Consider the following 26,220-nt stretch of genomic DNA (forward strand, 5'->3'; position numbering starts at 1 on the left):
TTTAATTGTAGCTGATATAGCATAAATAGAAAGAACCCATGTTTTTGTTTTCTCTTTTTACCACCATAGTGTCCATCAAGATCTGCCAAGCCCACATGCGTGTGCACTAAAGCTCCCACACGTGCCAAAATGGGACGATATGTCTGGGATACAATCTGTCTATCAGAATAGCACCATTTCATCAATGCTCTAGCCCAAGAATCAGGTTGCAAACATACATCTCTGAAAAACTTGGATTAAGTTTTTTCAACACTCCACCTGTTTCCAATATTGGAGCCCAGATGTTAGCTGAACTATATATATATATATAGGGAAAACATGTACGACGTCTGAACAATCTGATGGATGCATTAGGTCTTGAAGGTATGTGCCATGTTGTCACATCCATGTGCGCTTACCATTCACTTGGAATGAAAACGGTGATGTGCTTGTGGTTTGGAGAGAGGCAAATGAAGCAAGAGAGGATCTTGTTATTACAGAAACCTTATAGAAGCTTTATCTTGTTCTCAGGTCCATCAATTGTTGAATGTAACTCCTTTGTTTGAATGTTCAATCCAATCCCATTAAAAATCAGTTGTGAAAGAGTAAAAATAACAAACTGGGTCTAGCTCTGCTCCATTCTCTGTCTGCGAGGGACTGACTACCAAACTGCTAACTGCTATCATTTCAGATTCAATGTGAAAAACCACAGTTACGCGTTTGATTTTAAGCTAGGCGTTAAAATGGGGCCACCCCACATTGTTCGTTGGTGTATAAGCAACGAATTCCCCCACGTCGTACAAACTGTATGCCCCATTGCTGATTAGTTCTGTCTATTTGATGGCCGCTGGTTGGACGGCTAGCATTGTATCCTGGCCATTTATTAGCTGGGCCACACATTCACGTTGAACATGGACCACTGCCCAATGTTTTGACACAATCCTTAGTTTCGGGTGGTGGCACGCTCAAGGTGGGGCCGACCGATAAGCGACCTAAAGCTTGCGCACATGTGCCATGCTAACACGCGTGGCATGTGTATCAAATCCCAGCAGCACAAGTCATGGGCTCACTGCATATCGGTCATTTACTCGGAAATCAATTTGATTTTAGACATGCCATGATGGTGAAAGAAACAACCGGTAGTGCCAACAATTTTGGACTAAAAATTACATGGTGGTTATCAATATTTATTTTGTAACCGTTGTGCAAAAAATAATAATTTTTGGTGCGCGTGGTAAAACTTTGATTATCCATGTAAAATTTTGCGAAATCATGAGCCAAAGACAAGTTCATCAAACACCTAAGTAGTTAGGTTTGCTACCAAATCCGGTACCATTTTCATTAAATTTGGATGGAGCATCCTCATCTCAGGTTGAGCCTCTTAGATTTTGTCAGTCAAAATGCTCGGAATGCAAAAGGGAATTCAACATATCGCTAAACAGTCACAAATTCAGTTTAAAACTTTAGGCAAATGGATGGCCAATAATGGTTAAAGCATGAATTGAATAATGACTTTCTTTGCCGAAAGAACACTTGTGGCAATTCGGCAAGAAGTTGAAACTAGTTCTATCGAAAATTTGGCACCGCCATAAATAGTACAACCCATGGCGCCAACACCATAGTCGACACCATGGGTACATCTTCCGCAATGGAGTACACCTCTTCCAATACAGGAAGTGTGGAATTTTCTGCCACCTGCTGATTTTAGCCGATCAAAACGGGATGTTACGAAAGGAAATCATGTCATACGGAAGCGGAACGAATGACCGAGAAAGGGAACAAAGCTTAGCAGAAATGGGTCCTTGCTCTTGCTCCGGTGTTAGACTCTTAGGAGTTTTAACACCCGGTCAAGGGTTCCAGTACCCATATATAGGTGGTGAAATCCCACTAAGGCGTGAGTGTGTGTGCGTGTTTAAAAAAAAAAAAAAAGCTTTGTAGAAATAAGAGGAATCGTAAAAAAGAAGAAACGTAATAAAAAGAATGATTTAGAGAAAGGTTTTTCGACTATTATAACTATTGGAGTAATGGAAGAAACATATGAAAGAATCTATTATAACCTTGGTCCATAGCTCAAGTGGTAGACTGAGTGAAAGATACCTCGTTTCAACACTGAGGATTTGGTATCGATCCCTAGTGGGGGTGGCTAATCTATCAATTTATCTTTTACCTCAGCCTAGACTAGCAGTAGCGATAATCCAGTAGTGGTTATTCTTAGCTATAGTCTTTAGTTTAAATAAAGCTGTATACGAGTTGAACCGAGTCGAGCTTGGCACAACTCGACCACTAGTTGACCCCAGCTCTAACTCAACTTGGCTCGGCTCGGCTCGGTTAGTAGCTCCGAACAGTTCGAGCAGAGTTTGCGCCTGTGCGGCATTTTCTCAAACACATGGAGTGCACCTTCAATTTCTCACAGTATGTAAAACAGCAACAGTAGTTTACAAGTATTTCATCAAACAACTAGTAGGCAACATCAAAATCAAGATACAATAGTAGTTTTATCATGTAATGTTTTTTTTTTTTTGTAGTGATTTGTTTCATATCCATACCTTCCTTGCCAACAGCTGATCCCGTGAAGAATGAATGCATTCGAAACAACACTTCGTTGAGTCATTTAATCAAACACTTGGTGAGCAACAACAATATTAAAATAATCGAGTCATCAAACTGGTTCGATCCAAGTTCGATTCGAGTTGAGATTTGATTTGAGTCGATTCGAGCTAAGGTTTAATCTGAGTCGATTTGAACTGAGGTTTGATCCGAGTCGATTCGAGCACGGACAAGCTCGAACTCGGTCAAAATTTTTTCGAAGTCTAAAAATTAGCTCGACTCTGCTCGAACTTGGCTCAAAATTTTTTTGACCTCCAAAAATTAGCTCGACTCAACTTGAACTTAGTTTCGAATCAAGTCGAATTGAGCTTTTTCGAGTTAAGCGAGTTAATCGGGCTAACTCGGTTCATGTACAACTCTAGTTATAATTTAAACCTACACCCATACGCCAGATTTGTTTTTTATCTAATATCATGCGGTTATTTCAAGAGGCATATTCTTACAATCGCTCTTAGTGACTGATTGTGAGTTTTTCCTTTTATTGATTTACACCGATATACGGTGTAACAACCTTGATTTTTGTGACCTACTTGAGACCCCTACTAAACAAATTAATAATTTTATTTTTTTCCCCTTATTAATAAAACTAACCACTTAGTCAATTAGTAAAAGCACTCTCGGTAGAAGGATAACTCAGTGGATTGATTCCCCACACCGTAAAATTTATATTTTTACCAAAACTAGCAATTCCTTGATATTTTTAAAACTAAATTAAATCTAAGCATAACTAAATAACATAAATCAAATAATCCTATAATGAGTTTTGATAATAATTAGTTTATAAATGTATAAATGTAATTTAATTTAGATTCTAAATTTAATGTAATTAAATATTAATTTAATAGATTTATTTATCTCATAATATCTGAAAATTTTTAAAAATAACTTAGATTATTACCTAAATCTAATGGAAATTAATTAAATCAATTAATCCAAAAAATTTCAAATATTTAAACTAAAATCTAACAAGTTATTCAAATCTAATAACTTCAAACAAAAATTCAACAATTTCTAAGATTTGAATTTAAAACAAGATAAAATAAGAAAATCTAAAATTTTAAATTTTTGTAAAGGATCACCCACCTTCTAGTTGCTGCTTTAAGGACTCAAATTCGATCCCAATCCAACCTGAACATAACCCGAATGTGACCCGTCGCAACCTGAACGTGACCCGATCGCAGTCCGAATTCTTTGTTTCTTTTTCTCATTCTCTCCCGTTCTCTCTAATGTTCTCTCTTTCTCTCTCTCTCTCTCTCTCTCTCTCTCTCATAAGAAGGGGAAAAAGGGTAGGGGGAAGAGAAAATCAGCTTCATGGCGACATACGATAGCAACACATGTTGCTTAAATTTTTTTAACAAACCCGTGGGTCCCACATGATGAATGGTTTTTATTGATGCAAGAATCTGGACCACCCTCCGTCGAACTCTAAGTACTCGGAATGAACCCTGGTCCTGTGCAGAAAGGTAAGTAAAGGAGACCTTGGCTTGAGCAGGGGACCCTCCGATGCCTAAGTCAAGATAGGGAATCTGGGTCTAAGTAGTGTAGAGTAGTGCGGGTGTAGGATATTGCATACCCATTTCTATAGAAATGTACCATTTTTATACCTGAAGGTTGCTTAGGATGTGCCCGATAATCTAGGCATAGTCATAGCCACTCTGCGAGGGCTACGCGTGCGAGGTAATTGGCGGTTATCCCAAGATCGTGCTGGTCGTGCCGCAAGCACTACCTGATCATGGCGCGAGATCTGCCTCTGCCGAGACTTAGCCTTTATCCGAACCGACCTCATGGTCCCGTAGTCTTTATCCGAGCCGACCTCATGGTCCGAGCTTCACTCGGTGACCCGAATCTACGGATGCATGGAAGCGGACTGTTGATATACTAAGCAGCTCGACTTGGAATACTAGTCCTCGGTTCAGGATAGTGACCCCCAGCTCGGTAGTACAATGGTTGAACAGATGCCTTCCCGTGTTCTGAGTTGTCTTAATCGGGCGTGATGTCGTAGCTCCGAGGCCCGACCTGTCTTGTAGAACGCACGACTTATCTCGAGTCCAGGGTCGGTGTTATCATTTAGCCAGAATCCTCAGATCAGACAATTGCCTCGGGTCGGATATGTGTTTGCTTAGAGGCCCGATCATTGATGTCGGAGTTAACCTCAATTTGACTTGGTTCAGTTTCCCCGTAATAGAAGCCCCCTACTCTCTAAGTCCAACCTCGAACTCAGAGAGTAATGGAAAGCGAATCAAGGCCTGGGGAGTCAAACCATCGATTTTTCTGTAACGATTGGACTGAATGAAGCCTCCCCATTATGGTCTTTGGAATCTGTGTTTCGCATGGGGCTGGCCGTCGCTCCCACTCCTACCATTGTGCATCAACCACGTGGCTGTGGATGTCGAGGCGGTTGGGCCGAGTGGATCAGGGGGTGCCACGTGTATCTCGAAATATGAAGGGTCGTCGGTGCATTGGGTTCTGGCGGCTCACGGATCAGAACGATGTGTAAAGATGGCTATGCATTAACTATTGACTACGTGCGGGTCGGGATGATGTTTGGTTACTCATATCATGGATCGCCACGTGCACAGGAGGGCTCGGATCTAAGCCATTTCAGCTTCGGCTATAAATGCCCATCATGATGGCGAGCGGCAGACTCAGACTATAAAAAAATCCTGACACCTCTTCCATTTCATTTTCCTCGCATTTGAATACTCTTGTGGCTCTCTCTCGTCCCTTACTCTTCTCACCGAGATCTGTTGCTGGAAAAGAGGAATCTGTTCTGATACTTTTGCTGGAAAGGGAAATCATTGCCGGAATAGATTGCCCACAGATCGGAGCAAATCGCCGCATTGTTGTGAGTCTTCCGCCGCTTCTTTCTTTATTTCGCAATGTCGAGCAACTCGGACGAAGTCCGCGAGGTCTTGAATGGGTCGGAGCCCGAGAGTACGGATTCCAAGCGTCAGAGCTCGGAAGGTCCTCTCGAGGTCATCCCACTCTACCCCCCGCCCAGGAGGAGTACTGGGGCAAAGTCTAAGGATCGGGCTAAGGGGGCAATGAGGATATCCCGGGACCCTTCTATGAGGTCATTGGCCGGGCCCTCGGGTGGCCGGTCCAAAGCTGAAAGTCCGTGGGGATCGGTCTTTGTTGAGTCCCAGTTGGCTCACCTTCGAGCCGATTACCATATTCCAGACTCGGTGCATATGAGGGCTCCTTCTGACACGGACGGATCGGGAGCCCCTTCCGAGGGAGAGATAGCCATCTTCTATTACGACCTACAGTGCGAACTCCAGTTTCCTCTTCACCCCTTTGTGCGCGAAGTGCTGGCGCAGCTGAAGCTCACTCCGGGTCAGCTCGTCCCAAATGCGTGGCGTATCTTGGTGTCGTCGTACATCATCTGGCGACAAATGAAGAACCGGGAGCTGTCGTCGAACAAATTCTTAGCAATGTACTAAGCAAAGCACGACAAGGCCGAGCTATATTGGTACTATTTGTCAGCCAGGGCACCATACACTTCAGGCCTCATCGCCAAACTTCCTACTTCCAACAAAGACTGGAAGGGAAAATGGTTTTAGGCCTCAGGAGAGTGGGAGGCTCCGACATCCGAGCTCGGACACCTCCAAGTCTGGGCACCGACCCAATTCAGCCTCCAAGGTAGTGAACCGAGTACTTGTAAGTTTCCTTGTCTTTTTTGCTCGTTGCTTATTCTAATAGCCTCTGCTCTTACTTGTAGATTATCCGAAGGAGGCGCCAGAACTGTCTTCCCACTTCCGACCCAGATAGTCAGGGCTCGTCTACTCTGCGAGGAAGGCCGCATCTGGCACTACATGATCAGTCCAGACAACCTCATTTCATCTGGATTTTGTAGATTCAGGCCTTTCCCAACCGCGCTAGGTAAGCTTCTTGACTAGATCTCGTGCTTGAATTTTCCGATTAGATAAGGCTAACCCTTCTCATTGATTAGGAATGTCTAAAGTCGCGGGGTCGAAGAGGAAGAGAGACAGAAGGGGGGTGGGGGGTGTCTGAGGCCCGGGAGAAGATATCGGCATCCGAGGTTATTGTGGCCTAGCCTCCTGTGGCCGAGGAAGATTGGTGTAGGTGCTAACATCAACACTTGCACCAACACCTACTCCAACACTTGCTCTAACCCCCGCGACTAACCCATCATCACCCCCCGGGATTCGAGGGAAAGCAGTGGATGTCGCGATGCCTTCTCCTCATCCTTCTGACGACCTCAATCCCAACCTCCGCTTCACTGCTGCGGAGTTAAAAGGCGAGGCCGAGACATTGGTCGATGACTTTGCCATGCCCGAGGTTGAAGATCGGGCTTCGGCTGCGCCTGACCTTGGGCAACCCTCGAATTCAGCCCCTTCCCAGGAGCAGGAGTCGCTCGCACAAGGTCACCACATGGCTCTACTAAATGACTGGGCGGTAAAGCATGCAAAGGAGAGCGCCGTAGACATCAGTCCGACCTTTGCCATGGCAGGCCGAAAACTCGGGCATCGTCGTTCACGGTACGACCTTGGGCAATCCTCGATTACTTTAGCCCCCCTTCCCGATTTTTTAGAATTGTCGACTCGATCATCAAGTGTCCATCCAGGTGTTGTCATCGCTCGTCGTTGCTTGAGAAAAGTTGAGGACGATGGCTAAGATTGAGGGGGAGAAGGCCGAGGTTGAGGAACGCCTGAGGGCCTCGGTGTTGAAGGTGGAGCAGTTGAAGACCCAATTGAAGGCCTCGGTGTCGAAGGCGGAGCAGCTAAAGGCCCAGCTGGGAGCATGTCACTTAAGGGAGTTGGTTCTTTAGGGGGAGATCAACGAGTTGCAGGCTCGTGCAGACTTGGCTGAGTCTGACTTAAATGACTCGAGGGTGAACAATGCTCGGTTGGCAACTGAGCTCGAAGTGGTCAAGCGTGAGGCGGCTGAGGCCCTTGCCAGACAACGCTCTGAGCTGGAGGCCTCAGCTGCGTCCCAGGTCGTCGCGGCTGTGGAGGATTCAAGTCCTCCAAGGAGTGGAACAACGAGCTGGAGAAGATTTACGATTTTGCCTACAACGCCGGCCACAAAGCGTGCTTAGATGAGGTCCGAGATGCTTATCCAGATCTGGACCTGGACGTCTTAGCGACAGATGCTGGGGACTCTCCAGGTGTAGAGATGAAAGTACCTCCAACGGTAGTCAATGCTGAGGCTGAAGCCAAGCCCCCTGAGAAGACCCCTGAAGCCGAGCTCCCAGTGGAGCCAACCTCGGGCTGATTCCCCCATGTTTCTTTATCTTTTTGTGATGAATAAGTTGGACATTATGGATATTCTTGTTTCATTGAGAGCTTTATTTGTGGTATTTGTGGATATTTATCCTGTGTTGTGGTTTGCTGCGTATGTTGTGGTTTACTGTATATGTTGAGTAGCGAGCCAACTTCTTCTTTTCATGGGTTAGTTCATCTAAGGGTTTCATCTCTGCATATGAGAGGTGACCTCTAATCATTCCATAGGCCATTGTCAAATGACGAGCCGACCCCTTCTTTAAGGGATCGGTTCACCGAGTTCATCTCTGCACATGACGGATGACCCTTAACGATTTTGTAGGCCTTTGTCAAATGACGAGCCGACCCCTTCTTTAAGGGATCGGTTCACCGAGTTCATCTCTGCACATGAGGGATGACCCTTAGCAATTATGTAGGCCTTTGTCGAATGACGAGCCAACCCCTTCTTTAAGGGATTGATTCGCCGAGTTCGTCTCTGCATATGAGAGATGACTCTTCGCATAATAGATTAAGTAGAACGAGGAGAGTAGGTAGAAGGGAAATAATGATGCTTTTATTGAGAGCCTTAAATGGCTGATCGATATAAGTCGTAGATAGCTTTTATTTCTTCAAAGATAGTAGACTTTCAAGTGGTTAGTGTTCCATGGGTGGGGTAGCGGATGCCCTTCCAGATCTTCCAAACGGTAGGATCCAAGCTTCATCAAACCGACTACATGATAGGGCCCTTCCCAGTTTGGTCCGAGCGTTCCTGCTCCAGACTCCGCGGTGCTTTTAAAGATGCAGCGAAGTACTAGATCACCTTGTCGAAACCACCTTATCTTGACTTTGGAGTTGTAGAATCTGACCACTTGTTGATGCCGAGCTGTGACTCGTAGTTTGGCGATATCCCTGGCTTCTTCAATCAGGTCGAGATTTGCTACGATCTGCTCGGCATTTTGACCTTCATGATAATTTCTTACCCGCGTTGTGGGGAGGCCGATCTCGACTAGAACGATTGCCTCCGAGCCATAAGACAATGAGAAGGGGGTTTCCCCTGTAGATGACTGGTTGTGGTCTTGTAAGCCCAGAGAACGAATGGGAGCTCGTCCAACCAATAACCTTTAGCTTTTTTCAACTTCATCTTGAGGTAGTGTTTGATTTCCTTATTCATGGCCTCCACCTGCCCATTAGACTGTGGGTGACGAGGCGAAGAATACGCATTCGAGATGCCGAACCCCCTACACATGCCTCTGAATCTATCGTTATCGAATTGCTTCCTGTTGTCAGAGACGATGGTATGCGGGACTCCAAATCGACAGATTATGTTCTTCCAAACGAAGTCAGTCACCTTCTACTCTGTAATTTTCACCACTGGCTCGGCCTCGGCCCACTTGGTAAAGTATTCGACTGCCACGATGGCGAATTTTACTTGGCCCTTTCCGAGGGCAGAAATCTAATGATATCGATCCCCCACTGAGCGAACGACCACGACCCACTCATAGGGGTCACTCTTCCGCAGGCTGCCTCGACATGGCAACGAATCATTGGCATTTGTCACACCTCTGGACAAAACTCTTGAAGTCTTCTCGGATGGTCAACCAGAAGTACCCTTGGCAGAGTATCTTCTGTGCCAGGACTCGACTGCAGGAATGATTTCCGCAGATTCCTTCGTGAATCTCTCGAATCACATAATTTGTTTCATTGGGTCGGAGACATCTGAGATATGGGTGTGAGTACCCTTTATTGTATAGAGTTTCATTTAGGATTATGTATCGCGCTACTCTGATTTTTAGGCATCAAGTTTCCAACTCGTCTTGAGGGACTTCACCAATAGTGAGATATTTGATGATCGGATCCATCCAACTCGGAGTTGCCCAAACTGGATTGACCATCTCCTGGTCGGCTCAGTCGATACTTGGGCTATCTACAAATTCCACAGGGACAATCCTGGGAATCTTCCCTCCAGTAGCCAAGGCTAGCTTTGCGAGGGCGTCAGCCCAATAGTTATCGGCCCCCGAGATCTGGTTGATGGTGTAGCTCCTGAACTTTCTTATTAGTTTCCAGGCCTCGGTCAGGTAAGATATCATTCTCATTTCCTTGGCCTCGTATTCTGCTGATATGTGGTTCACGAAGAGCTAAGAGTCACACCGTACATCGAGGAGTTGAACTCCTAGACTACCTGCCAATTTGAGTCCAGCTAGCAGAGCCTTATACTCGGCTTTGTTATTGGAAGCCTTAAAGCCGAGTTTGATCGCGTATTGGATGGTGGTCAGATCAGGTGCGACTAGGATGATCCCTACTCCAACGTGTTTTGAGTTGGATGACTCGTCTATGAAGAGAGTCCATCTGCCATCCCCTCCTGGCTCTACACTCTCGTGGGGATGAAGAGCTAGAGGGGCCACGGGAGCTGTCTCCGTGTTCGTACCCTCGGTGCTCAGGAAAGTGAATTCCACTATGAAGTCGGCCATTTCCTAGCCTTTGATCGTAGTCCTCGGTCGATAGTGTATATCGAATTCCTCGAGTTCTATTGCCCATTTGGTAAGGCGCCGGGACACTTTGGGCTTCTGGAGGACCTATCATAGAGGAGAGTCTATGAGGACAATGATGGAGTGGGCCTGAAAGTACGGACGCAACCTTCGAGCCGAAACAACTAGGCTGAGGGCTATTTTTTTCATGCTCGAATATCTGGTCTCGGCCGGGACCATTGCCTTGCTTACGTAATAGACGGGATATTGCTTGCCTTCCACTTCTCGAATGAGCACTAAGCTGACGGCCAAGGCTGAGATGGCTAAGTACATGAATAGAGGTTCACCCTCTTCGGGCTTGGATAACAGAGGTGGTGAGCCCAAGTACCACTTCAGCTCTTGGAAAGCTTGTTCACAGTCCGAAGTCCACTCTGCTCTCTTATGACCCTTCGACTGCTGGAAGAAGGGGAGACACTTATCAGTGGCTGGGGCTATGAACCGTCCGAGCGCGTCTACTCATCCGGTGAGGCACTAAATTTCTCTCATGGTCTGCGGTGAGCTCATGTCGAGCAACCCCTTGATCTTGTCAGGATTCGCCTTGATGCCTCTTTGGCTGACTTAGAATCCGAGAAATTTGCCTGACCCTACACCGAAGGCACACTTGGTGGGGTTCAACTTCATGCAGTATTCCCATAGGATTGCGAAGGTTTCTCCAAGGTCCGTGATGTGGTCGGACGTTCTGATACTCTTGACGAGCATGTCATTAACATAGACCTCCATGGTCCGACTGATTTGTCAGGCAAACATTTGGTTCACCAGCTTTTGATACGTTGCCCCAGCATTCTTCAGGCCAAATGGCATGACCCGGTAACAGTAAATCCCTTTGTCCGTGATGAAGGTTGTCTTCTGCCTATCTAGGGGGTACGTCGTGATCTGATTGTACCTTGAGTACGGGTCCAGGAAGGAGAGCCGCTCGTGGCCGACCGTGCTGTCGACCAGTTGGTCGATCCAAGGCAGGGGGAGCTGTCCTTGGGGCAGGACTTGTTCAGGTCCGAGTAGTCTACACAAACCCACCATTTTCCGTTGGCCTTCTTCATGAGGACCACATTCGCGATCCAATCTGGGTAATGGACTGCTTCGATGAACCTGACATTGAGAAACTTTCACACCTCGTCAGCAATAACCGCGTACCTCTCGGGCTTGAATGCTCTCCTCTTCTGCTTTATCGGCTTATGCTATGGGTCCACGTTCAACCTATGGGCTATGATATCTAGAGAGATGCCCGGCATGTCTTCGTGCGACCATGCGAAGACGTCTTTATGTTGTCAAAGAAAGGTCAACATTTGGGACCGTTGCTAGGGATCCAGAGACGATCCGAGCTGGATTGTTTTGCTCGGATCCGCTTCCTCGAGCGAGACAGTAACCAAGTCCTCCGTAAGGGAGTCTTCTGCAAGATCTCTAGGGTCAAGCATATTTATGGTGAGGGCTTGTCTTACTGCACCCTTTCTGACTGCCACGAGTAGCACCTTCCTGCCTCACGCTGATCTCCTCAGAAGTTTCCGACCCCTCCCTCTGCGGAGAATTGAATCATCAGATGATAAGTAAACACTACTTCTCTCATTACATTAAGAGATGGTTAACCCAATATGACGTTATGCACAGATGGCACATTCACTACCAGGAAGTCCATTAGGAGAGTCACTTGATGTCGTCCTTCTCCTGCTGTTATTGGGAGGGAGATAACGCCTTTAGAGATCACCTTATCTCCTGCGAAGTCATGCAAGGGGGTCTTCACAGGTCAGAGGCAAGACCTGTCGATCCTCATCTTATCAAATGCCTCAGAATGAATTATATCGACCAAGCTTCCACTGTTGACCAGAATACGGTAGACCTTATGATTAGCTATTGTTAGGCCACCACCAAGGCATTGTCATGAGGATGTTGGATCCTGCACACATCATCCTCTGTGAAGGTTAGATTGCAAGGGTTTACTTGGAGCTCTTTCCTCGGCCTTTCAGTCGAATAGACGTGATGCTTAGGGTCGGAGCTCCGAGAGTATGCCTTCCAAGCCTTATTCGAGTCACCAACTCCAGATGGTCCGCTGTATATCGTCCGGATGTCTGTAGTTTCTTCTACGGTCTTACTCAGTTGACTATCTTTCTGAGCGGGTTTCTCCTCCTTCACATACTGGCGCAAATGACCCTTGCGAATGAGGGTTTCTATCTCCTCCTTCAGGTCGACACAATCACTGGTATTGTGACTGTGATCGCGATGGAAGTGGCAGTACTTGCGCTTATCTTTGTGCTCGACGTCTGCCTTCATACATCTAGGCTGATGGAGTAGTTTCTGATATCGGATGTCGAGTAGGATCTGCTCTGGGGATGTATTGAGTGGAGTATACAAACTGAACCCGCTCTCGGGTTTCCTGCTTGGTTTCAGTCCCAGGAAGGACCGTCATCCGACCTCCTCTTATTTGCTTGTTGTAGCGCTTCTGCTTCATCTTTTCACTTCTTCTCTTTGGATGACTGCTCAGTAGTTTGGCCGCTTTTGCGCGAACTGAAGAACATCTCAGCATTCGTGTATGTATGGGCTCGGCTTATGAATTTGCTCATGGTGGTCGACGGGCTCTTCCTTATGGAGAAGAGGAATTTCCCCTCTTTGAGTTCACTAATTATGGCGGACAAGGCCATCTTCTCGTCATAATCGTCTACTTGTAAAGCTTCCTCGTTGAAGCGAGAAATGAACTCCTTCAGTGACTCCTTGCTTCCTTGTTTGAGGGTAAGCAAATGAGCCGACGACTTATGACTCTTCTTATTGACGATGAATTGTGTCATGAATGCTCTGCTGAGCTTGACAAAGGTGTTGATCGACCTCAACTTGAGTTGTCGATACCAATTTCGGGGGGCCCCAGAGAGGGTTCTTGAGAAGGCTCTGCACATCATCGTCTCCGTAGCCGACTGAATCTGCATCCACGAGCGATAAGATTCTACATGCTCCATTGGATCTCCAGCCCCTGAGTACTGAATGACAGCAGGCTGTTGAGGGTCAAATATTACATATCAGACCCCAGTTATTGCCTAATTTTACGTACATGATAATGCTTAATGTCATATTTTAATTGTGTTTTTATTGCAGGATGCAATCAGGAGCGTGGACTGAAAAATAGCACTAAAAGCGTGGATTTGACACTCCGAAGTTACGAGAACAAGGGACGCACTCCAGAGAACCAAGACTGAAGAATTTACATGCAGGGGATCCGAGGAAATCAAGTCATTCACGTTAAAGAGGCCCGAAATTAGTGAAGAATGCAAGATCACATAGTTCCCGCCATCTGATTGGCTCAAAACTTCATAGATGGCCTGAGGGCCATAAATTAACCGTACATATCAAATTTTAGCCCTCGAATCACTATGGAAGTACCCCAACTGACAGATCAGCCCATAAACTGTTGATTCTGGGCCCACCTGATATCTGGAACTGTCTCAACTTTGGTCCCGACGGTTTAAATAAGATGAGAAAATGAATGGATGGATCAGATTTTTGAAACACATCACAGTGGGGCTCGTATGTGAGGTGTGTACATTGCACATGTACATGTACGCGAGCCGCACCGAACCGACTAAAGCGGGTCAGTGCCTGCAGACCCGCGTCTTCTTCCCAAAACGGCAATTGCCGTTTTGGCGCAGCGTAAAGGACGGACGGTGACCATTTTGCGGACGCTAGTGGGCCCCACAGAGCGTATATACGGATAATCTAAACCGTCCATCTTGTAGAGGGCCATGAATACTTCAAACCTATGCTGAATTTTTGGACCCATGCAAGCACACGTGCGCCATACAGAGGTCATAAGTGGACTGCCCTGCAACGTTCAAATTGATTTTTGAACGATTTCTTCTTTGATTCTGAGTCAATGGACATTAAAAACCATCCGTTTCTGACCGAAATTTCGAGGGAAATCTAATGGACGGGGTGGATTTCCTCGAAAACACCTCTGTGGAGCCCACCGATCACGTCAGCGCCGGACGTGCGAAAGGCTACCCACGTCCGCGAAATCTGATTTTCTAGGTAGTTGTGGCCCACCATCTTTGATCATATGGCAGATCTGAACCGTCCATCGTGTAGGCCAGTCAAAATACTTCCAAGAGACGTTGATTTTACAGAAATAATGCAAGGAACGCGAGAGTTATGAAGCCCCGAACTTGGCTGCGAAAAGGCTTTCGCTGCGCGTGCGATAGCTTCCCAAATCCGATTTCCACCACTCCAGCAGCTATAAAAAGAGTTCCAAACATGGAGAAGAGGGTGTGCTTGAACAGGGGATGTCAGATAGAGAAACGAGAGGGACGTGAAGCTTGGAGGCAGCCGTGGAAGGGAAGAGAGAGTATTTTTTTTTTAAGTTTTTATTTATTTTATTATTATTATTTTTATGAGATCTAGTCCAATCATGTTGGGCTAAACCTCTTAGCTAGGGCTAAGAGGTGAAGCTTGTAGTCTGATGGGAGAGACTTTGCTTGTGCCTCTTGTTTAGATTGACTGATGTTGAATTTAGTTCAATTAAAAGGAATACTTTCAGTTTTTTTTAATGGTTTGTTGTGACTGAAATTACAATAGATCTGCGATGGCTTTGAGTATTTCTTCCTCCTTTTGATGTTTATGACGTCAGGAAGCCCTATTGTTCACCATCGTCTCATGGGCATGGTCGGATGACGGTACCCTTCCTAACCTTCATGCATTATTGATTGGTTGGTAATTAGTTTAATTCTGTTATTTGCTTTGTCTCCTGGGCATGGTTTGGTGATGGAATCCATTCTAATTCATATACCTTTCATCTCGTGAAAACTAGATCAAGTGAGTTCAGTTTAATTTTCATGATTCTTGATGCAGGCATAAGATCTCCCTGATCTCTACAAGTGGATCCTCTGAATCCCTAGTTTCCTATCTCTGATTTCTCTTAAGTTTTAGATTAATCTCTCACCATTATTCATCACTTTATATTGGATTTAGATTTCATCTTAAGTTAGTTCTATTTCTACCTAGTTTCAGATAACGTACAAGTATCAGTCCCTTAGGATTCAACCTCGGTCTCACCGAGTTTATTACTACATCACAACCCTATACTTGGGGAGTGAACAAGTTTTTGGCGCCGTTGCCGGGGATTGACGGTTACGTTTTTCTGAAATGAACTAGTTTTAGCATTAGTTTAAGATTAAGATTTTTTCTAACTTTAGGTTTAGATTTTCTATTTTAGAAACTAACCTGTTTTCTTGTTTTGTAGGATCCTGACACAAACTTCTAAATTGGTAATCCCTTTCTAATTCCTCTACTTTTTCTATTTTTAGAATTAGGGTTTGAATTTTAGAAATTTCTAATTCGAGTATTTTTCTATTTTTAGGAAATAGTTTATATTTAGAAACTTTCCTCTTTTGTTTTTAGAAACTAGGTTAGTTATTTCCCTTTTTAGAAATTCTTTCTAATTTTATAAACTAACTCATCTTTCCTTTATTTTATTTTTAGAAACCTTCCTTTTTAAGAATTTCAATTGTAAAAACTAATCTCTTTTGTTTTCTTCTGCAAGATCTTAACATAGGAACTTCTCATTTGGTACCATCTTTCTAACTTCTCCTCTTACTTTCTATACTTTTCTAATTTTAGATTTAGATTCTTCTTTTAAGTAACTTTCTATTTTCTAATTTTAGAAAAATTTCTCTTTTTTTAGAAACTAACTTTCTATTTTTATTTTTAGTAACTTTCTAATTCTAACTCTTTTAGAATCTAACTTTGTTTCCTAATTTATTTTTAGAAATTTTCTACTTGTAGACTTTATGTTTAGAAACTAACTTTCTTATTTTGTAGGCTTTTAAGATAGAAATTTCTAATTCGGTAAGCTCTTTCTCTCCTTTCTATTTTTCAGATTTCTTTTAGTAACGTACTTTCTAAGTTTAGGACTTTCTTAATTTATTTTAGAAATTTCCACTTTCCTTTAGGAATTTCTTCTTTTAGAAACTAGTTTACTTCTATCTTTCTTTTTAAGGATTTTCTAATTTTAGACTTTCTTTTTAGAATCTGACTTGTTTTGTTTTCTTTTGCAGGTTTTTAACTTAGGGACTCCAAGTTGGTAACTTCTTTCCAAACATCTCTTTCTTTTTAGATTTTATTTCCCTTTCTTAGGATTAGATTTTGAATTTGATTGAGGGCTGCGAGTGTTTCATACCCAAGTGGACCCGTGACAATACTCGACGTCTCTTGACTGAAGGAGGATTGGTTGAGGGGTTGACTATCCATCGCAGGACTAGACACCACTCGAAATCCCCTGAGTTAATTGAAGTGATGGCTGGAAACCAACCTCTTCTACCTCAACCTAGGGTGGAGGACATTCAAGATGAAAATGAGGTATATCAAGCACCCCCGCCACGTACCTTACGAGATTATTTACAACCAGCGGGGGTGAGTATGCCCTCATGCATGATTTTTCCTGAAAATACAGGACATATGGACATCAAGCCAGGGGTTATCCAACTCCTTCCTAAGTTCCATAGGCTTGAATCTGAAGAACCATATCTACATTTGAAAGAGTTTGATGAGATCAGAGCCACTTTATATTTTCAAAATGTGCTGAGGAAACAGTCAGGCTAAGACTCTTTCCTTTTTCCTTAAAAGAGAAGGCTAAGACGTGGTTACATTCACTGCGTCCTAGATCCATTGGCACATGGAATGATATGCAAAGGAAATTTATAAAGAAATTCTTTCTACATCATAAAACAATTACCCTTAGAAAAGCAATCATGAACTTCACCTAAAAGGAGGATGAAACGTTTTACCAATGTTGGGAAAGGTTCAAGGATTTGGTCAGTTCATGCCCACAACACGGCTTTGAAACGTGGCGCATTACAAATTTTTTCTATGATGGACTGACATCTTCCATGCGTCAAATGGTCGAGACAATGTGTAATGGAGAATTCATTAATAAAAATGTTGACGAGGTATGGGATTACCTCGATAGTCTTGCTGAAAAAACACAATCATGAGACTATTACCCAAAGTCGAACACCACGTCTAGGCCGACTCAATTAAAGGAGAAAGGTGGATTATATCTCTTGAAAGAAGAGGATGATCTCAAGTGTAAAGTGACTATACTCATAAGGAAAGTTGAGGCCATGGAAGGAAAGAAGGATAAGGTTAATGAAAGTGTTTGCGGCATCTGTGATTGCAACATTCATACAACTGAAAATTATCCTACAATACCCGCCTTTCGAGAAGTGTTGAATGAACAATCCAATGCCGTAAATAATTATCAAAGACCTTTCAATGGACCAACCTCTAATACGTACAATCCTGGTTGGAAAAATCATCCAAACTTTAGTTGGAGAAATGGACAAACTGCTACCCCTCAAAGTTTCTTCAATCAAAATCCAAATCAGGGAAAACCTCAAGAAGAACCGGTTCAAAATTCCATGCAAGAGCTGACCCAGGCAATGCGAGACTTTATGCAAAAGATGGATTCACGTATGACGGTTATAGAAAAGGGGATGCTTCCTGCACAACCGCTCCCCAATCCTAAACCGCAATACAAGATAAGTAATCCTAGCTCTTCAAATCAAATGGGGCACGCTAAATCCATCACCACTCTTAGGAGTAGGAAGATCATTGATAAAACCCTTCCGGTTAGGCCCGAAAAGCCTCAAGAACCAGAAGAGGACAACAATAATGGATCTAGTGAGGCCCCACAAAAATTAAAACCGAAACTTTTAGAAAAGCCAGTTGCTCCATTTTCCCAACGGTTGGTTGCACCAAAACCTCTCTCTAACTCTCAGGATATCCTAGAGGTGTTGAAACAAGTGAAAGTCAACATTCCTCTACTTGATGTCGTAAAACAGATACCTTCATATGCTAAATTCCTGAAAGACTTATGCACGACCAAACGACGGCAGAGTATTCAAAAGAAGATCTTCTTGACCGAGAAAGTGAGTGTCATCCTTAAGCAAGACGTGCCACAGAAATTCAAAGATCTCGGTAGCCCAACCATATCATGTGTAATCGGGGACCATCGAATTGATCATGCACTTCTTGACTTAGGAGCGAGCGTTAATCTAATTCCCTACTCGGTATACAAACAGTTAGGTTTGGGTGAATTAAAACCCACCCTAACCACACTACAACTTACTGATCGCTCTGTTCGTGTACCAAGAGGGATAATTGAGGATGTGTTGGTCCAAGTTGATAGATTTTACTACCCTTTAGATTTTATCATCCTGGACACTGAACCCATCAATAACGTGAGCACTCAGATTCCCATCATTCTTGGTCGCCCATTCCTTACCACTTCAAACGTAATTATCAATTGCAGGAATAGTGTCATGACTATGTCTTTTGGGAATATGACATTGGAGTCAAACATCTTTTTCAATAATGGTAGAAACTTAGAGGATGATGACGATTTTCACGACATTAACATGATTGACTCTTTAGTGGAAGATATGACATCTCTGACCTTATCCTCTGACCCTCTAGAGACGTGTCTGGCTCACTCCCATGATTTTGATATGACATGATTAGGGAGACATGTGCCTTACTTCATACTGCACCGGTACTTGAAGTTAACCGGTGGAGGCCATAATTTGAAGAGTTGTCCCAAACTGATGCAGTGCCTCTACCGTCTAACCTCAAGCCGCTGAAGCTTGACCTAAAACCTTTGCCCTCTGATTTGAAATATGTCTATTTAGGTCAAGATGAGATATACCCGGTGGTGATCTCTGCCCACCTAGAGAAAGAACAGGAGAGTATGCTTATATCTACTCTCATTGAGCATAAGGGAGCACTTGGATGGACAATAGCGGACCTCAAGGGAATCGACCCCTTGATTTGTATTCACTGCATTTATCTTGAGGATAATGCTAAGATCGCTCGGCAATCATAACGTAGACTAAATCCAAACATGAGGGAAGTGGTTAAGGCCGAGGTTCTTAAATTATTAGATGTGGGTATCATATACCCCATATCTGATAGTCAATGGGTGAGTCTAACTCAGGTAGTTCCTAAGAAGTCCGGGATCACCATCGTAGCCAATGCTAATAATGAACTCGTGCCAACTAGAGTTACTACTGGTTGGAGAATGTGCATTAACTACAGGAAGCTGAACACCGTCACGAGGAATGACCACTTTCCTTTACCCTTCATTGATCAAATCTTAGAAAGGCTAGCAGGTCATTCCTATTACTGTTTCCTTGACGGGTATTCAGGCTACAATCAGATTGAAATCGCCCCTGAGGACCAGGAAAAGACTACATTTACATGTCCCTACGGCACCTTCGCCTACAGAAGGATGCCATTCGGATTATGTAATGCCCCTGTCACCTTTCAGCGATGTATGATGAGTATCTTTTCTGACATGGTGGAGAAATATCTAGAGGTCTTCATGGACGATTTCTCTATTTTTAGTTCATCTTTCAGCGAGTGCTTAGAGAATCTTAAATGTGTGCTGAAAAGATGTGAACAAAAGAACTTGGTACTTAATTGGGAGAAGTGTCATTTTATGGTTCATAAGGGAATTGTACTTGGACATATTATCTCATCCAAAGGAATCGAGGTGGATAAGGTAAAAATCGACCTTATCTCTAACCTACCTCCACCTAAGAACATTAGAGACGTGCGATCCTTCTTAGGACACGCAGGATTTTACAGGCGATTCATAAAGGACTTTAGTCTCCTCTCTCTCCTTTACGTAATCTACTTCAAAAGGATGCACCATACGAGTGGACTGATCCATGTCAGGAAGCTTTCACTAAGCTTAAGGGCATGTTGACCAGTGCACCCATCATACAACCACCCGACTGGGGCATTCCTTTTGAACTTATGTGCGACACGTCTGATTATGCTCTTGGGGTAGTTCTAGGCCAGAGAAAAGATAAGAAACCCTACGTTATTCATTATGCGAGTAAGACTCTAAATCCTGCCCAAGTGAACTACTCGACTATGGAAAAGGAACTCTTGGTCGTAGTATTCGCTTTGGACAAATTTCGATCATACTTGATTGGATCCAAGATCATTATTTACACTGATCACGTGGCGCTCAAGTATCTTCTGTCTAAGAATGATGCTAAGCCCCGCCTGATATGATGGATCCTCCTACTCCAGGAATTTGACCTAGAAATAAAAGATAAAAAGGGAGTAGATAACGTAGTGGCTGACCATCTTTCTCGCCTTAATCCCTCTGATTCCCTTGAAACGACACATATCAATGACATGTTCCCTGATGAACAATTGTTCAGAGTCTCCCATTCACCTTGGTTCGCTGATATTGTTAATTATCTTGCCACAGGTTCCATACCGACACATTGGACTGCGCAAGATAAGAAGAAATTTTTCACCAAGGTATGCAACTTTTTCTGGGATGATCCATATTTGTTTAAATATTGCCCAGATCAAATCCTGAGGAGATATGTGCCAGATGAAGAGCATCAGAGTGTCATCTCCTTTTGTCACTCACAGGCTTGTGGTGGTCACTTTTCTGCTAAAAAGACCACGGTCAAGATTTTGTAATGTGGCTTTTACTGGCCCACTATGTTCAGGGACACTTATGAGTTTTGCAAAGCTTGTGAGCGTTGTCAAAAATTGGGAGTGTTGTCCCGTCGAAATATGATGCCCTTGAATCTTATTCTTATCATCGAGGCATTTGATTGCTGGGGCATTGATTTCATGGGACCATTTCCCCAATCTTTTGGAAATCTATATATTTTGCTCGCTGTAAACTATGTCACTAAGTGGGTTGAAGCGATTCCGTGTCGAAATAATGACCATCGCACGGTCATTAAATTCCTAAAAGAGAACATCCTTTCCCGATTCGGAACGCCTCGAGCTATCATTAGTGATGGGGGCTCACACTTTTGTAATAGGTCATTCGAGAGTTTAATGAAGAAATATGATATCTCTTATAAGGTGAGCACCCCATATCACCCACAGACAAGTGGGCAAGTTGAGATTTCTACTAGGGAGATCAAACACATTTTGGAGAAAACAGTTAACCCTGACTGTAAGGATTGGGCAATCCGATTGACTGAAGCCTTATGGGCTTACCGTACTGCGTTTAAAACCCCTATTGAAATGTCTCCCTTTAGACTTGTCTATGGGAAGGCTTGCCACTTGCCTGTAGAGTTGGAACATAGAGCCTACTGGGCAATCAAAAGATTGAATTTCAATCTGAACAACGCTGGCTCGCTACGCAAACTTCAATTGAATGAACTCGAAGAAATCCGGAACGATGCATATGAGAACTCGAGAATTTATAAGGACAGAATGAAGGCGTTTCATGACCAACGTATTCTACGAAAATCATTCACACCTGGTCAAAAAGTCCTTTTATATAATTCTCGGTTACATCTCTTTCCAGGTAAGCTTCGATTTTGTTGGACTGGCCCTTACATTGTGGTCACTGCGTATCCTCATGGGGCCGTTGAGATAAGAGATCCGGACAATGGCAAGGAGTTTAAAGTAAATGGACATCGCTTAAAGCCATTTGTCGAGAAATTTGATTCAAAGGACATGTCCATACCTCTGACTGGTCCTGTTTACCAGGATTGACCTCCTAGTCTGATGGAGGTATAGGTAGGTTTCCTGTTATCATAGGACTAGGGTAGTTTACTTTATGCTGTTCTAGGTTTATTCGTTTTATACATTGTTTTAGGATAGTTTTCTTTTATTGGTTTCTCTCTTGTGCTGACTTGCTTTCATGCTGAGATCCTTGTGTAAAAACTTCTTGAATTCTTCGTCCAGGTACAATTTTTCCATCACTTCTTATTTACTTTCATTGTCCCATGTGCATTGCATGCTTATTTCTTTTACATTGAGGACAATGTAGATTTTAGGTTGGGGGTGGGAGATTAGGTCTCCTAATAAGTGTTTTCTTAGTCTTGAGCAGAAATTGTGAAAATTTTTAAATTTTTCTAGAATTTTGTATGAATTCGAAGCGATTTTGACGGCCATCTTGGATTTAGAATTACAAGATAAGTGATGTTGGAATTTATGACTTTTGGATTCAACTATTTGTTAAATTTCACAGTTAAGTTAGAACTATTAATCCATGATTAGAAGTTTTAAACATTGATTGAATCATAATTTTACATGTCACATCTCGCTTACACATTAAGGTTCCATTCGATATTGAAGGATTAATTTGGCGATCACTAAGCTTAAAAGGAACCAACCTGAGAAATTGAAAGGATTAGGTGAATGGTCTACACCATAGGTTTGCTCCCTATAGGTGTAGATTTAATTTCCTATGAATGATATATGAAAAAATTTGGGTATATAGTCTTCATCATAGGTTTGCTCCCTGTAGGTGAGGATTTGATTTCCCTTCTTAGCGTTACTTTTAATAGAAAAATCAAAAGCTGGAGGAATGAAAAGATGATCTGTGAGGCAAGTTTTAGTTATCATGAATCTTTTTATTGGTTACCAATGATATCCTGAAATAGAAAAGTGAATTTTAATGATGATAAGCTGAGATTACACTGTACACCTATGGAACTCAATGTTTAGAATTTTTCTAATTGATGGATTAATACTTTGATCTTAACTATGAAATTTACCGTATGCGTGAGGCTAGGAGAGAGTAATGACCAGCATTCATGAATCTTAAAATTCTAGTATTTGATTTGTTTTTTTTCAAAAATCACTCGAGTTCATATAAATTGTCCTGTAATTCTCAATTTATTTTTCGCATACTTTACTTGGGACTAGCAAAATGCTGGTTGGGGGTTGTGTTGAGGGTCAAATATCACATATCAGACCCCAGTTATTGCCTGATTTTACGTACATGATAATGCTTAATGTCATATTTTAATTGTGTTTTTATTGCAGGATGCAATCAGGAGCGTGGACTGAAAAATAGCACTAAAAGCGTGGATTTGACACTCCAAAGTTACCAGAACAAGGGACGCACTTCAGAGAACCAAGACTGAAGAATTTACATGCCGAGGATCCGAGGAAATCAAGCCATTCACGTTAAAGAGGCCCGAAATTGGTGAAGAATGCAAGATCACATAGTTCTCGCCATCTGATTGGCTCAAAACTTCATAGATGGCCTGAGGGCCATAAATTAACTGTACATATCAAATTTCAGCCCTCGGATCACTGTGGAAGTACCCCAACTGACAGATCAGCCTATAAACCGTTGATTCTGGGCCCACCTGATATCTAGAACTGTCTCAACTTTGGTCCCGATGATTTAAATAAGATGAGAAAATGAATGGATGGATCAGATTTTTGAAACACATCACAGTGGGGCTCGTATGTGAGGTGTGTACATTGCACATGTACATGTACGCGAGCCGCACCGAACCGACTAAAGCGGGTCAACGCCTGCTGACCCGCGTCTTCTTCCCAAAACGGCAATTTTGCGGACGCTAGTGGGCCCCACAGAGCATATATACGGATAATCTAAACCGTCCATCTTGTAGAGGGCCATGAATACTTCAAACCTATGCTGAATTTTTGGACCCATGCAAGCACACGTACGCCATACAGAGGCCATAAGTGGACTGCCCTGCAATGTTTAAATTGATTTTTGAATGATTTCTTCTCTGATTCTGAGTCAATGGACATTAAAAACCATCCGTTTCTGACCGAAATTTCGAGGGAAATCTAATGGACGGGGTGGATTTCCTCGAAAACACCTCTGGGAGCCCACCGATCACGTCAGCGCCGGACGTACGAAAGGCTACGCACGTCCGCGAAATCTAATTTTTCAAGCAGTTGTGGCCCACCATCTTTGATCATATGGCAGATCTGAACCGTCCATCGTGTAGGCAAGCCAAAATACTTCCAAGAGACGTTGATTTTACAGAAATAATGCAAGGAACGCGAGAGTTATGAAGCCCCGAACTTGGCTGCGAAAAGGCTTTCGCTGCGCTTGCGATAGCTTCCCAAATCCGATTTCCACCACTCCATCAGCTATAAAAAGAGTTCCAAACATGGAGAAGAGGGTGTGCTTGAACAGGGGACGTTAGATAGAGAAACGAGAGGGACGTGAAGCTTGGAGGCAGCCGTGGAAGGGAAGAGAGAGTATTTTTTTTTAAAGTTTTTATTTATTTTATTATTTTTATTTTTATGAGATCTAGTCCAATCATGTTGGGCTAAACCTCTTAGCTAGGGCTAAGAGGTGAAGCTTGTAGTCTGATGGGAGAGACTTTGCTTGTGCCTCCTATTTAGACTGACTGATGTTGAATTTAGTTCAATTAAAAGGAATACTTTCAGTTTTTTTTAATGGTTTGTTGTGGCTGAAATTACAATAGATCTGCGATGGCTTTCAGTATTTCTTCCTCCTTTTGATGTTTATGACGTCAGGAAGCCCTATTGTTCACCATCGTCTCATGGGCATGGTCGGATGACGGTACCCTTCCTAACCTTCATGCATTATTAATTTGTTGGTAATTAGTTTAATTCTGTTATTTGCTTTGCCTCCTGGGCATGGTTTGGTGATGGAATCCATTCTAATTCATATACCTTTCATCTCGTGAAAACTAGATCAAGTGAGTTCAGTTTAATTTTCATGATTCTTGATGCAGGCAAAAGATCTCCCTAATCTCTACAAGTGGATCCTCTGAATCCCTAGTTTCCTATCTCTAATTTCTCTTAAGTTTTAGATTAATCTCTTACCATTATTCATCACTTTATATTAGATTTAGATTTCATCTTAAGCTAGTTTTATTTCTACCTAGTTTCAGATAACGTACAAGTATCAGTCCATTGGGATTCGACCTCGGTCTCACCGAGTTTATTACTACATCACAACCCTATACTTGAAGAGTGAACACAGGCATCCTGAACCTCGGAGGCATCACCTCGTTCATGATTTCTGAGGTAAAGGGAGGCTCAGTCTCTTCCATCATCATTTGCACTGCAGTTGGGATGGGGGCCGATTGGTTTTGTTGTAGGGTTTGAATCTGATTGTGGAGTTCTGCAAGTTGGGCTTCCCATGGATCCCAATTTTTGGCAACTGTCTCTCGCGGAGCCTCGATCTCTGGCGTTTTGCCCCTTCTTTTCCTCTCCAGCTCATGGCGAAGATCTGTCGGGGCCAGCGCCGAGGTGGGCGAAATGTTAGTCAAAGCCCGAGTCGTCGGATTCCGAGCAAGATCTGGGACCCTAGCAGACGGATTCTGAGGCACTCCCAGGCTCATGCTCAGGTGTGCGGATTCAGCCGTTGCTGCTGGTACAACCGCTTCCCGAATGGAATGCGACTGTCCTTGTCGTTGCTTTATCTAGTTAATCTCGTCCCGCAATGCCTGGAGCTCATTCTGCATGGCTCGGTATTTGCCTCCTTGATTTCGAGAATGTTGGGACAGTCTCGTTAGAGCCGACTTGGCGTGAAGTACCGAGGAGGAGCGTGCCTGCTCATTTAGCTCAGGCTCCATGACTATCGCTTTTTTCTTTCCTTTGGCCTTTTTTCTTGCAGAGCGATCAAGTTTTCTTATTTAATTCTCACAGATGGCGCTAAAAAATATTGATGCAAGAATCTGGACCACTGGTCTTGCACAAAAAGGTAAGCAAATGAGACCCTGGCTCGAGCAGGAGACCCTCTGATGACTAAGTCAGGCTAGGGAATCTGGATCTAAGTAGTATAGAGTAGTGAGGGTGTAGGATATTGCGTACCCATTTCTGTAGAAATGTATCGTTTTTATACCCGAAGTTTGCTTAGGACGTGCCTGATAATCTAGGCATAGTCATAGCCACTACGCAAGGGCTACGAGCGCGCGGTAAGTGGCGGTTATCCCAAGATCGTGCCGGTCATGCCGCGAGCACTACCTGATTATTGCATGAGCTCTGCCTCTGCCGAGACTTAGCCTTTATCCAAGCCGACCTCATAGTCCTATAGTCTTTATCTGAGCTGACCTCATGGTCCGAGCCTTATTTGGTGACACGAATCTACGGATGCATGGAAGCGGACTGTCGATATA

At 43.5% G+C, this 26,220-nt stretch overlaps 1 non-coding gene and 1 pseudogene across 1 annotated transcript; one reads left to right on the forward strand and one right to left on the reverse strand.

Annotated features, from left to right (window-relative positions):
* Positions 1 to 17,037: 17,037 nt before the first annotated feature.
* LOC131250374 (small nucleolar RNA R71) lies at positions 17,038 to 17,144 on the reverse strand. The gene has a single exon (XR_009173300.1). It is a non-coding gene; the product is annotated as a small nucleolar RNA R71 (small nucleolar RNA).
* Positions 17,145 to 19,802: 2,658 nt separating this feature from the next.
* On the forward strand, positions 19,803 to 25,617 carry LOC131249596 (uncharacterized; annotated as a pseudogene).
* Positions 25,618 to 26,220: the final 603 nt, after the last annotated feature.

This window comes from Magnolia sinica, chromosome 6 (genome assembly GCF_029962835.1).
Source record: "Magnolia sinica isolate HGM2019 chromosome 6, MsV1, whole genome shotgun sequence".
Lineage (NCBI taxonomy): Eukaryota > Viridiplantae > Streptophyta > Magnoliopsida > Magnoliales > Magnoliaceae > Magnolia > Magnolia sinica.